Below are 5,915 nucleotides of genomic sequence, written 5' to 3' on the forward strand. Positions count from 1 at the left end.
CTCAAATATGACTTCCATATTTTTCACTCACAGTGCTACAGTTCCACACTAAACTTCTAATTAACTCTCTGACTTTCAGCAGCAGCGATCATGTTTTCAGTTTTGTTTTGATTGCATTGTTGAAAATTCATACAGTTAAAAGAAGCATTGATTTCCTGAACATACCAGTGTTCTCTTCAATCAATCAAGTGCCATGCCATTTAGCGTAGGCGATCATTTCTCTCCAGCTCCTCTTTCTTTGAAGGTTCCATTCACATCTTGGAGCTTAAACCGACGTTAACTGAAGTGGTCTTCCGTTGCTTCCTTCAGCTGCAGTGTTCATACTGGACTTGTAACCCTGACCACTGATTTATGGATTCCTCTGCCCAGCATTGCGATTATACAACCATATATTCACTTCAAACTGAATCTGCTTGTACAATCATCCATCCACCTGCAAGTCATGGTTTCACGTAACCCTGGTCGGGAGGCTAAATAGGTGCTACACCTTGCCCAAGGGTGACCTGTAGGCCATCGGATGGAAGGAGCACCTTACACCTCCTTTTGCTGTATTAGTGCAGAGCAGTTATACAGCACCAACACCCAAAGTATTCTCTAACTGACTCTTTGTGTGGATGGACTGTGGTTCTGGTGTAACTCTAACTCAACTGTACATTTATATGTAAAAGTATGAAAACTTACCAAGTTAGAATTAGCTGTATTTTGGCTACGTCCATCATTGTGCACTGACTTTCTGAACATGTTCACCCTGATGTAAAACTGTGTTTGCGAATGGATGAAAGGCCAAAGCAGATAGAAAAAGCAGGATTTTGAGTCAAATGTACATGTGGACAGAGTCTAATTACAGCCTTTACAGAGCAGCTGGTGTTGCTGCAGACTCAGACTTGCTAACAGTGTTAGAAAACAGATTCTCAGAGACAAGAGTGAACAAATGGAGAGAAGTCTCCTGAAACCACATCTGTGTGCAAATGCTGGAGAAGACCAGAAGCATCAATGAGAACAAGAAAGAACTGATGACTGACAATATACATCTAGCAGAGGATGGTTTCGATCCATCGACCTCTGGGTTATGGGCCCAGCACGCTTCCGCTGCGCCACTCTGCTTCGTAAGGGCACCACTGTATTTGGACCAGTGTTATTTTACAGAAATAGTAAATTGGGATGGAAAATGTAAGCTGTAGAAAATCATCAGAGAAGGAATTGGTGAAAGAGAGAAACTTCTTGATTAAATTCCAAAACTCTGAACATGCTGTGCAGTATTAGTTACCATGGTAATCCAGCAGGTTATTAGACAGCCATCTTCATGACACTGAAAATTCAGCTTAAGCATTCCTCGTTATCCCACTAATTTACTTCATAGTACAGCCCAATGGAAAGGTCTGTGTTAATTAATTATTTTTTTCAACCACTGAGAAAAGTTACATGAAACTTGCCAATGCATTGCTTTGGATTTGTCTGAGGAACTATATTAACCCTTAGCAGAGGATGGTTTCGATCCATCGACCTCTGGGTTATGGGCCCAGCACGCTTCCACTGCGCCACTCTGCTTCCCAAGGGTTCACCTATGAAGCAAAAGCTGACATAACCAGACTTTCCTTGTGTAAGCTGGCTTGTCAGAGTCTACAGCCTCAGTGAGAGATAACAGGTATCATAATGGCGGTTATCAACTGTCTTTGTCACCAGGCTTTGTTCTTCAGACTCTGATCCGTCACCCCCCTTTATGTGTGAGCATGCACAATCAGTCAGTTTGAGAAAATGTAGCACGGCTGACTGCCAATGTTTTCATTTGAAATCGTAATGTGCTAACATGTAAAAAAGTTGTGTATGTGTGTGTGTGTTTGTGTGTTTGTGTGTGTGTGTGTGTGTGTTTGTGTGTGTGTGTGTGTGTGTGTGTGTGTGCGTGTGCGTGTGCGTGTGTGTGTGTGTGTGTGCTGCCTCAACAAAGCATAAAATCTCGGGTATCACGACTTTGGTCATCAATTTTCTTGTTAACACAAGATTTGTTCTTCAGATTCACGTTAAAGAGGGCTTCATGTGACTCTTCTTCTGCACAGAATGAACCAAAGACATGTTGCCTACTTCAATCAAGGAGAAGATATAGTTATAATGTAGAGTTATTTATTTATTATGATAAAAAACACTGTATGAGATGTATGAGAGGAATGTTGGTAGAAAATAATCGACTACGTTAATACATTTAATTCGCCATTCAGTGATCATCAGTGCATCGTACTGAAGTGATAGATGCACGTTAGAGCTTCCTTCAGAGGGATTAATAACAAACAGCTCAGCGGGCAGATCAAATATTCTCTTATCTGACAATCTGTATCTGTAAAATACAGACAATCTCTGCAAGTAAAATGCAATGGATGTAATTAAGTTTGCAATGTAAGGTTGACTATTTTGCTATTTTTTCATCAGACTTGAGAAATGTTCTTGTTAAGGCCGTGACATTATGTGGCATAGTTTCACTAGTGTCAAGAGATGGCACATCTTCTCTGTTATGTGCTATTCCACTTCTGATTTAATTGATGTCGTTCCTATCACATCAGATCAGATCAATCAGTTTAAAAATATGACACTGCTGATTGTCAGTATATTCAGTTAGCAGAGGATGGTTTCAATCCATCAACCTCTGGGTGATGGGCCCAGCACACTTCAGCTGCACCACTCTGCTTTCCTGCCTATCAGTGCTCTGCCTAAGTCAGCTTACTGAAAGGCAACATGCCAAAGTGAAAATGTTTGTATCTTAAAGGTCACCTTGTCATAAAAGCTTTCATCTGGAATCTACTAATGGTGCAGTGCATTGTCATCTTCCAGCACAGAGGAACATGCTGTTAAACCATAATGTGAGGAGCTTTTTTTTCTCTTTCAAATTTTGAATAACTTTAAGATGATTTTCCCAGTAATCCTGAAACTGTGATCAGAAACTGGATGTAGCTGGAAAAACCAGATCAATCATTTATCTGCCCCAAAGAACAAACTGGCAGCTCCCAGTCTGTTCCATACAGTAAAATCTTTCAAAAGACACTGAAGTGAAGGAAGAGAAACACACACTGCTATGTAATAAAGAAGAGCTTCTTTCTGGAAACATTACATGATTTGAAAACAGCTACATGACCACGGCTAGAAAAGCAAGCCAAACTAGCAATATTGCTACAAGCATTCCTCCCCAACGTGCTAAAAATCACTAAATGCACTCATTTTTCTATGAGTCATCATCATTTTACATCATGTCTGACAGGCTCAGGGTCACAAACTGTCTCAAAACTCATTTGCTATGTAATCAACTATTATGTGTTTTTTAGTATGGAATACTGAATGAGTGAATCAAGGAGTGATTTGGACACAGCGTAAATGTCACAGAGGCCGCTTGTTTGTGTTAAACAAGCGAGGATTATTAATTCTGAAATATCAACGTACTTCTTGAACGCATTTTTTTAAGGCCACATGTAAGGTGCAGCCTAGTTAACAGCTGTATAGTTTCAGTTAGTTTTAAAGTAACTCCAGATCTGTGCAATAGCGCAAGCATTAAACTGTACAGACAGAGCAGAAAACTTGTTTTCATCTAGTTGTACAGAATGATTGGCAGAGGTGGGTAGGAATGAGTTACATTTACTCTGTTACATTTACTTGAGTAACTTTTGGAAAAAAATGTACTTCTGAGAGTAGTTCTATTCTGCCATATTTTTACTTTTACTTGAGTAGATTTGTGAAGAAGAACTGCCACTCTTATTCCGTTACACTGGGCTACACTCGACTCGTTACTTTTTTAGTTACCACATTAGATCTGCTTTATTTTGCCAGAGAGATGCCCCCAGTGGATCTACCACATGACTGTGTTTCACCAATCAGACGAAGCAACAACTGTGGCGGCATAGCGGCACAAACTCTGCACATGTAGCAGACATGGAATGAAAAAACGGGGGCATTTTGGAGAAATTTGATCTTGCTTCGGAGTCGGACAACATCAGCATAGCATTAGCATGGATATCTCCGGCTTTTATCTTCTGTTTACTAACACAGGCGAAGTGAAACGTGACGTCAGGCTTCTAGGTCCACGTGATACAGTAAATATTCGGATCTCTAAATTAATATTCAGATATCACCACAACCACAGAATATTCTGATATTGGGGTCCAGCCCGAGTTGTATTGTTGTTTTCTGTCTACTGAGCCTGTGCCATTTGGAGGGAAATGAAATACAGTATATCTGTCACTGGAAGTAGTTTGCACTGTTCAAACATAAATGTTACCTTACTGCAGGTATTTGTTTCAAAAGCTTTATGTTGTAAAAAACTGAGATTTGGAAATTTGTGTTTCTTGTGCCTTAACTTGTCATTTGGAAAAGATGTTATTTATTTTTGCTATTTTTTTTTAATTTTATTATTTGGACATACCAGAATTTGCACATTATTTTACATTTTTGCCTGTCTGATCACATCATTTCTAAAAAAAATAAATCAGACATTTCAATCAAACAGTTACTCAATACTTGAGTAGTCTTTTCACCAAATACTTTTTTTACTCTTACTTGAGTAATTTTTTGGATGACAACTTTTTACTTCTACTTGAATGATATTATTTTGAAGTAACGTTACTCTTACTTGAGTACGATTGTTGGCTACGCTACCCACCTCTGATGATTGGTTGCAGCCATGTGCTGCATAACTGGGCGTTGAATAGAAAATGTCACTAAAACGTCTTACACTGCCGCATGGAGTACCGTGGTGATCAACGTGAATCACTTTTAGTATCAGGATATAAGTGAGACATCTAGCCGACCTCTAATTTCCAAGTTTGAAAACTCACAGTGTATAACAATACATCAGCGACACTCCGGCTCTTCACCCCTTTAATAACTCTGCTCTATTACAGTCTGCTCTGTTTTTCTCTCAACTTTTAAAACCCCTCATTAACTTGAGATGGTCTCCTAAATCCTCCATGATAGAAGGGAATATATTCTCTGCTTTTAACTTATCCGCGGAGATGAGACGGAGCGAACAGTTGGACAGCTGGGTGGAGGTAGCGAGTGAATTAGAAGAGGCCGTGAAGTTTTATTTCTCTCATGTGGACAAAAGCAGGAGCGAATAGGCTGATAGAGAGATGGATGGGGAGAGATAAAGAACAAAGCGAAGAGGCGGGAATCCTTAGAATGGATGGTGAGAGAAGCAGTTAGATGAAGTGCAATATTAAATTTCACCTTTATTTCCTTATTATGCTGTAGGTGTTTGATGTGATAATGAAAATCTGTAATCAATCTTAGGCACAGTCTGTGTCACTTCATTGTTCTCCAGCTACACAAAAAGGACAGAAACTAAAAGTTGCTGTTCCATAGTTTAAGTTAGCTTGAATATAACTCCACAGCACATCATCGATAACATGATCACATGACATTAAGTTAAAACTGTGGATTGTATGGAGACAGAATGAAGGGATGAGGGGAGAAGAGATGAATGAGAAGGAGAACTACAACAGAGGAGATGAGAAGATGACGAATAAAAAAGTAGGAGCAAATAAGGTAAGGTTTAAGGAAAACTATGAAGAAGAGACAGAAACTGATTCAGGACCAGCCCAGGAGTCAGCAAGTAGAGAGACAAGTAACATCCAAAAAAGAACTGATGTACTGAGCCAGACTAAATAAATGCAATCTGGACTCATCTGATGAGCTGAGAAGTGCAAAATGCTGGTTGCTGATGTACAGACTGTGTAAACAAATTAATTCCACATCTATCAGTTTTGGTATTCAGTTATCCTCCACATATTGATCAACAGTTAGGATCCGATAGGCTGGTCAGGCTGAAGCAATTCTGCCTCCAAGAACTTACATTCCTATACTGCTAAACTGCGTTCTAATTTCCATTTTGAAAGAAATAGAAATTCGATTGAGTGTATTTTTTTGGCCAAAGGGTACAA

At 39.4% G+C, this 5,915-nt stretch overlaps 2 non-coding genes across 2 annotated transcripts; both read right to left on the reverse strand.

Annotated features, from left to right (window-relative positions):
* Positions 1-1,032: 1,032 nt before the first annotated feature.
* trnam-cau (transfer RNA methionine (anticodon CAU)) lies at positions 1,033-1,104 on the reverse strand. Its single transcript has one exon. It is a non-coding gene; the product is annotated as a tRNA-Met (tRNA).
* A 372-nt stretch (positions 1,105-1,476) lies between these two features.
* Positions 1,477-1,548, reverse strand: trnam-cau (transfer RNA methionine (anticodon CAU)). The gene has a single exon. It is a non-coding gene; the product is annotated as a tRNA-Met (tRNA).
* Between the last annotated feature and the right edge of the window lie 4,367 nt (positions 1,549-5,915).

This window comes from Amphiprion ocellaris, chromosome 13 (genome assembly GCF_022539595.1).
Source record: "Amphiprion ocellaris isolate individual 3 ecotype Okinawa chromosome 13, ASM2253959v1, whole genome shotgun sequence".
In the NCBI taxonomy this organism is placed as follows: Eukaryota; Metazoa; Chordata; class Actinopteri; family Pomacentridae; genus Amphiprion; species Amphiprion ocellaris.